This window comes from Buteo buteo, chromosome Z, assembly GCF_964188355.1.
Source record: "Buteo buteo chromosome Z, bButBut1.hap1.1, whole genome shotgun sequence".
Classification (NCBI taxonomy): Eukaryota; Metazoa; Chordata; class Aves; order Accipitriformes; family Accipitridae; genus Buteo; species Buteo buteo.
In genome coordinates, this window is record NC_134204.1 from 65,386,597 (window position 1) to 65,394,907 (window position 8,311).

The window sequence follows — 8,311 nt, forward strand, 5'->3', positions numbered from 1 at the left end:
AGCATAAAGAAGCATGCAACACACACTGTCTAGAGCTAAGTACGGGTTTGCAGGGCCCAAATCTGTTTCTGCATGGCAAAAATTCAATTACTTTACTCCCTAGCCTCTGAAAGTAAAAGCCTAATGAGTGCCATAGTTCAACAGCACTTGTTCTGTTCTCTTCCCCCGTTTGTTTGTTGGGTTTTTTTTCCAGCTCTTCAGACTTTAATCTAAAAATCCTCAAGGAGATTAGGGAAAATTGCACCAGACTAACCAAATAATAATAGTTATAAAGCTGAAAGTCCTGAAAAACATCACTATGCAATGTGGTCTACCATTTCTGGTGTTGTTTATCAGCACATTAGCTTCTACTTTTAAATACCTTCTGCATGTATGCAACATTTAAACAAGAAGCTTTTATCAGTCTAAGTACTTCAATGTGGTTAAAGTATGCAAGTTTTTCTCCCAGACAAGTCTTTGGATCTAACTTACATGGAGTGAACCACCTGCAATTCTCCACTTTTCCACCTTTCAATCAAAAGTATGTTTTAATGATTCTACATGTGTAATGAAAGTCATTTCAGCCTGCACTAAAAACTGGTATGCTGTAGACATACCCACAAAGAGGAAACAGAAAGAGTATCTGTATTTGTAGACAAAAAATGCGTAACTTATAATTTGTTATAATCTAAATCTTCTCAGCAAAGAACATTTGTCTGTTATTTCCTGGAGTCAAGGACTTGCATTTTATGTTGCAACAGGTTCTGGAAAGCTCAATAAATATTAGTTTTAAGGACTACACTAAGGTCCTGAAGGACACTGCCCCAAAACTATCACAATTTGAAGAATGACACGATGTGAATGATCAGTAAAAGGAGCACTAGAATTCCTACTTCTTAAATACCAGATTTCCTAGGTGACAGTGTGGAAAAAAATCACCATTCACTTAGCCCATTTGACTCTGTGTCTTAAGTGCTTAAGTAAACTACGATATTCACTTTGAAATGGCACTAATGTGGAAACTCTTCATCCAGAAAACAGTTGCTAGCCTACCAGCACACAGCTGTTCTGGCCTGCTGCAAATGAAAACATGCTACAATTAGGACAGCTCTGCAGTCAAACAGAACTCAGCTGCTAGTTGCTAGATGGAAGGATTCATACCAGAAAGACTCATACCCATCATCGGCCTTTTAGACCGTAGCTTATAATTCATTATCAAGGTAGAAATGGCAGTATGAAACCCAAGTGCAGTGTGCTGTTAGTGGGTCACTCTGATTGGCTTCTGACTTGACAGCTGCTATGAAAAAGAGAGATTAAAAATAAAGTACATGAATGAAATCAAGATCTATTATTCCCTTTATCTGTTCATTTTTCATGTAGTATTTTAAAACTTTTCTTGTACTACTAAACTGCTACCAACTAAAAACCAGCACTGCTATTTTTAAAATGCTAGATTTTTAACTGTATTGCTATCATCGATTTAAAATCTATTTTGACTCTATGTCAGTGACTTCTTATCTCCCATCCTAGGCTTTACACACTGGCTCCTAGGAGAAATAGAAGAACAGCATAGCTCTTCAATGCCCTTACTACTGCATAATCTTTAAAGGGAATTTTATCCCCTCCTTTAAACAAAAAAACTTTGTAATTAATGTAATGCTGAAGGTCTAGGAAGCATGCACAAGTGAATTGCTAAATTTCTAGTTACAATTCTTGAACTAAAAAATAGAAAGCTGAGCTAATAAAGGAAGTGTTAAAACAGGAAGTGAAAACAGCTCATTTCTAACCAGATGACTCTGGCATATTGACATCATGTCTCAAATTTTTTTTTTTAGCTTCCTGTGAACATACAAGTTCAAAACCAAATGGGAACGAAAAGGGAATTGGGGAAAAAACCACTGTCTTTCAGTTTATGCACATCACCTTATCCTCTGTGAAGTTGGTTTTACTATTTTATTGCAAAGTACTTGTACTTCTTATCTTACCTAATAGCTTAGTAGTGCTAATCAAATTCTTGCCTACTTTCCTGAATCACAAACAGTCTGTCAGAATCAGAAACAGAATTAGAAATTAAACATAACCTAATTAAAAGTATATGACTATAGTTTATGACCCTCGCAAAAAATTGTTGGAGTGACCAGTTCAGCTCCAGCACAGTATGCTGAAGCATCAAGTATAAGTGCAGTTATGAAATGGTACCACCTAGTGTTCACTTTTAGAGTTAAGCATATTTACCCACTTCCTTAAAAAGCTTAGGACAGAGTAAAAAGTAATAAACGTTTCATCAACCACTGCATGACTATGGCAAATTGAACAAAACACACCTGGAAAAAACTTTTCACGTTTGACAACAAAACTAAAGAAAACTGACCCTTTTCCAAACCAAAAGACTCCACACAAATCAAGAGCTGAGACTTTCCAGTGTAGAAAACCATGTTACTTATGTGTGCATAGGCCAGAAAGTCCTTAAGCCATGTCATGGAGCTTCAAGTGATGACCACAGACAGCTTATTCTGGGAGCTATTTTTTTTAAGGACAGGACATTTTTGTTATTTATCTTTTATGATTTGTCTTCTGTGGGAAGAGTGCTAACTTTTACCACTACTTCTTCCAATCAGGTTCCTCTCATTCCAGGGCTTTTCCCTTTTTGCTAAGTACAGAAGCAAGCTTACACACATCATTAGTATCATAATAAAAAACAAAACAAAACAAAAAAACCATAGTTTTAACATAGGCTGACACCATCAGTACATCCAGATAAAAGTAAGCATAAGCAATTCTTACTGAACTAGGGCTAAAACATAAATATTCTTATAAATCAAAGCACTAGAATATGTCATAAAATGCAAAGTTGCATTCTCTAAAACAGAAGTCCATTATACATCCAGATAAATACCTCAAATGTAGCCGTTGAAGAAGGTTCTGTTAGGAGGAAAATTCATATTGCTGCTCAAGAAACTCATAATCAGAAAGCTCACATGTAACAATGATCTCAAAAACAGTCAATGACATTTTAGCTGTTCTTTTCAGTACTGACACACAAGTAAAGAAGAAGGAGTCATTATCACAAATCTAAATTTAGACTTTGGCAGAAGAAAGTTTTAGGTCCCTGATGTAGTGTAATGGTTTTCAGCCTGCTATGCATGGGTCCTGGGGGTTCAGACCCACAAATGAAGTATGTCTCAGCTCTCCTTTTGGTGCCATTTCTTAGTACTGCAAAGTCAGTGAAGCATCCAGCTGTCAAAAAGTAGAATCTTCTTCCCTCTCCCTTACTGGGCTGGCACTAGCACTCCCAGCCAACAGTTCACCAAAGCAACACAAAGCTAACCTTCTGTTAGGTAAATAAATGCATGCTTTTCTACCACTTCAACAAGCTAAACCAGCTCTCAAGCACAGTCAAACAAGTGCCAGTGTTGCTATGGGGTAGGATGGTGGATGAATATGGCCAAGGAGTGTGCCTCCACTGTCTGTCTACAATTAGATAACTTGAGTACAGAGCTCTGGATTCACTCTCTTTCAAAAGTGCTGAACTGGATTTATATATGACCTACAAGAAACTGGGATAGCTCCTTCTCACATTGCTAAGAGTTGCACTTTAACATAGTTAGAGTAAATTTGAAATTCTGCCTGGGAGCAGTTTTATGAGAGGAGAGACAGTAAAGCTCTGTGTGGTGGGTGACCCTGGCTGGACACCAGGTGCCCACCAATCACTATCCTCAGCTGGACAGGGGAAAGACATATAACAAAGGGCTCAGGGGTTAAGATAAGGACAGGGAGAGATCACTCAACCAATTACTGTCACGGGCAAAACAGACTCAACTTGGGGAAAATTAACTTAATTTATTGCCAATCAACCAGAGTAGGGTAATGAGAAATAAAACCAAATCTCAAAACACCTTCCCTCCACCCCTCCCTTCTTCCCGGGCACAGCTTCACTCCCGGATTCTCTACCTACGCCCTCCCAGCAGCACAGGGGGACGGGGAACAGGGGTTGGGGTCAGTTCATCACACGTTGTCTCTACCGCTCCTTCCTCCTCAGGGGCAGGACTCCTCACACTCTTTCCCTGCTCCAGCATGGGATCCCTCCCACCGGAGACAGCCCTCCACGGATTTCTCCAATGTGGGTCCTTCCCACAGGCTGCAGTTGTCACAAACTGCTCCAGCATGGGTCCCATCCACGGGCTGCAGTCCTTCAGGAGCACACGGCTCCATCACAGGTCCCTTCCATGGGGTCACAAGTCCTGCCAGAAAACCTGCTCCATGGGCTCCTCTCTCCATGGGGCCACAGGTCCTGCCGGGAGCCTGCTCCAGCGCGGGGTTCCCACAGGGTCACAGCCTCCTTTGTGCATCTACCTGCTCCGGCGTGGGGTCCTCCCCGGGCTACAGGCGGATATCTGCTCCACTGTGGACCTCCACGGGCTGCAGGGGGACAGCCTGCCTCACCATGGTCTTCACCACGGGCTGCAGGGGAATCTCCGCTCTGGTGCCTGGTGCACCTCCTGCCCCTCCTTCTTCATTGACCTGGGGGTCTGCAGGGCTGTTTCTCTTACATGTTCTCACTCCTCTCTCTGGCTGATGTTTCTGTGCCTGACGCAACTTTTTTCCTTCTTAAATCTGTTACCCCAGAGATACTACCACTGTCACTGATGGGCTCAGCCTTGGTTGGCGGTGGGTTTGTCTTGGAGCTGGCTGGCATTGGCTCTGTCAGACATGGGGGAAGCTTCTGGCATCTTCTCACAGAAGCCACCCCTGTAACCACCCCCCCCTCCACTACCAAAACCTTGCCACGCAGACCCAATAATAACTCTGACATGACAAGAGTCTTAAGAACAAGCAGTTCAAAGAGGGTCTTCTGCCAACCCTTTTCCAATTTCACTAACACGTTAAAAATACATGTAATTGCTGATAAGGCTTGGAAAAGAGCACCATACTCCTCAAAATGAAAAAAGGAAAAAAAATTTTTTTTTCAAAGATTTCAACTTCTTTCTAACAGGAAACACAGTGAGGTCTTGCAGTAGTGAACACACAAACAAAACAGAACCACATATTAGCCATGCACCTAAACAGACCATTTACTAAAACTAAAGGAACAATATAAATATAAAGCCAAACTATTCTGCAAGAGTTATAGAAGACAGTGGCCCTTCAAATAAGCAGAAAACAGCAACGAGACCAAGCATTCAGCTAAGGATGGTAGGTTTCTGTGTGAGGGTCAGCTTGCATGGGTGACATGCCATTCCCTCCTAATTAGAATTGGTATTGAGTCAGCCTCTAAAACACTTGAGCTGAAATTATGGTAACTAAAGGACATTATTTGTTTGAATCACAGTTACAATAAATGCACAAAGCAATACAGTCTATCCTGACAGACCTTAATCTTTACCTTCCTTTAGTGCATTTCAATTAGGTTCACAGAGTATATATATGCTTTCTTACTCGGCAAGATCAAGATCTCATCACTTTGAATTCATGACTTTTAGTTTCACATAAAAAATTCAAAGGCTACAAACCTCTGAACTGAAGCTTTCATTAGCCATCAGACATATTGTGTACCAGTAAATACAAACCTGTTACCTAAAACTATCACAGTAGCTTGTAAGACTCTAAAAAGTATTCTAAACCACCAAATTCTGAATTTTCTACCAGGTTCTATAACACGCTGCTGTGGCAGGTTGACCCTGACCAGCAGCTAAACACCCACAGAGCCACCCAGTCACTTCCCCCTCCCATGCAAGGGTGAGAAAACAGACAGAAGGGGAGAAGCCTCATGGATTGAGACACAGCTTAATAGGTGAAGCAAAAGCTGTGCACACAAGGAAAGCAGAGGAAAAATTCATTCACTGCTTCCCATCAGCCACCCGTCAGGCATGTGTTTGGCCACTTCCCAGAAAGCAGGGCCTCAGCACGTGTAAGGGTTACTCAGGAAGACAAATGCCACAGCCACAAACATCACCCCCTCTCTTCTCCCTTCCCCAAGCTTTTACTCCTGAACATGTCACAGATGGCACAGAGTATGTCTTGGGGTAGTCGGGGTCAGCTGTTCTGGCTGTGTCTCCTGGCCAGGAAGGGGTGCAGAGGAGGGAAAAAAAGAGACAGCCTTGATGCTGTGCAGGCACTGCTCTGCAATAGCCGAAACACTGGTGTGCTACCAACACTGTTTCAGTCATAAACCAGAACACAGCAGCATACACACTACTATGGAAAAAATGAATTCCATCACAGCCAGTACATCTACTATAATAGTTATTGATAAAAACAGACATTAAGTTTGCAGAGCATCAACTGTTCTGTCTCCCATAGATTGGAAAAATGACTGTAAAGTAGCTGTAATTCTCAAAATAATTTGAATTTGCCATCTTAAAAAAAGTGCTTTAAATAAAAATCAACCATAGTGCTATGGATATGGAACCTTTGGAGGGACAAACATGAACAGCAGAGAAATTTATTTTTCTGGTAAGATTTACATGAATAATCTTTTTGCTCATTTTAGGAATTCAACCCAGTGATGTGATCAAAAACAAATCCCAAGACTCTGTAAAAATATATTCCAATTTAAAAATGTAAGTTTTAAATAGGTTTTCAGTCCCAGAGCCAAAATTAATGAAGACTTATAGGAAATACAATACAGTTACTTAAGGCAAGATTACTAGAATTCATCATTCCAGGAACTACATCATAAAACAGTGTTATAATTTAGATGTTTAAAAATCAGTTTTCCACAGAAAGAGAGATTTATCAGCATGCATGTAAAAAAAAGCTGCAATAGAATGTTTCTTTAAAAGCACAGTAAAGTCTTGGTTTTGTTTTTGGTTTTTTTATCTGTGAGGATTCTGATGCATCAAGCTAGCAACCATTCTCTTTCACCAGAGATGCACAAGCATTTTGAAACCAAAAACTTCACTGCTGCAGTCTACCAGAGTTTAGCTACTTCTTCAAATAGGCCAAAAGAGGGAGTCAGAGCTCTACTGCTGGGAGGCTGCCAATTAACAAACATTGCACACACCCACGGTTGAAAAACAGAAAGTCAATACATTTTATTGAAAGTAGACATTACGGTAGGGTATACGTTCCCTTCTGCACATTTAGTCATCCAATATCCAACTTGCTGTCGTTGGTATCATTTACATTTTGCATCATCTATTGTCCATTAGATGAAGTAAAAATGGAATAAAAATAATGTTGAAGTATTAGGGGTCAAGCAAGCAGATAGAGTAGTGTTATTACCAAAAGCATACAAGCGTTAAGAAGAACAGAGTTTTCACAATGTGATGCAAAAATACAGGATTGGAGGGAAGTTTGTTCTTCTGGTGTGTCCTGGTTTCAGCTGGGATAGTTAATTGTCTTCCCAGCAGCTGGTATACTGCTATGTTTTGAGTTTGGTATGAGAAGAATGTTGGTAACACTGATGTTTTCAGCTGTTGCTAAGCAGCGTTCAGTCTAAAGTCAAGTACTTTTCAGCTTCTGATGCCCAGCCAGCAAGAAGGCTGGAGGGGCATAAGAAGTTGAGAGGGAGCACAGCCAGGGCAGCTGACCCAAACTGGCCATATCTAATATATAAACTGGGGGGAGTGGGGGAAATCACCACTCAGGAACTAACTGGGCATTGGTCCGTGGATGGTGGTGAGCAATTGCATTGTGCATCACTTCTATGCTCCAATCCTTTTATTACTGTCATTTTATTAGTGTTATCATTATCATTATTAGTTTATTCTTTTCTGTTCTATTAAACTGTTCTTATCTCAACCCATGAGCTTTACTCCAATTTTCTTTCCCCATCCCACTGGGTGCAGGGGGAAGTGAGCGAGTGGCTGCATGGTGCTTAGTTGCTGGCTGGGGTTAAACCATGACATGGTGAAAAGGTGATTTATTACTTAAAAGCACAGAACGCACTGCCAAAAGCACCCTCCCCAAAACTACTCTGCTGTAGTTTTATGACAGGATGATAGCTAAAAAAAGAAGGAGCACTTCTCAGCTGTGCCCTGGACTGTTAGCCTACACATCTGCCTGCTGAGATTTATACTGCCCTCCCTAGAAGGCTCTTGACAATGGGACTATTCCAGAGATAGGCGAGGTAGAACGTCCCCCCTGCAAGAATTACTGCATACTATCGAAGACAAACAAACAAAAAATGCCTATTCTAATCTCTCTTCTTGTAAGCTTCACTGTTCTTTCAGAACACACTCCTGAAGACTGGGGTAAAGATCAGAAAGTGAGCAGCTTGTAAAAACAAAGCAGGTACACCCTGGAAAATTTTTTTAATGCTATGGGACAGGAACCTTCTCATGATTAAAAACACTGCGGGAATAACTATGTGATCCAAACCCCTAATATT

At 40.9% G+C, this 8,311-nt stretch overlaps 1 protein-coding gene across 1 annotated transcript in view; it reads right to left on the bottom strand.

The window, feature by feature from the left end:
• PGGT1B (protein geranylgeranyltransferase type I subunit beta) overlaps positions 1-8,311 on the bottom strand; it is a 41,940-nt gene that overhangs the window by 26,512 nt on the left and 7,117 nt on the right.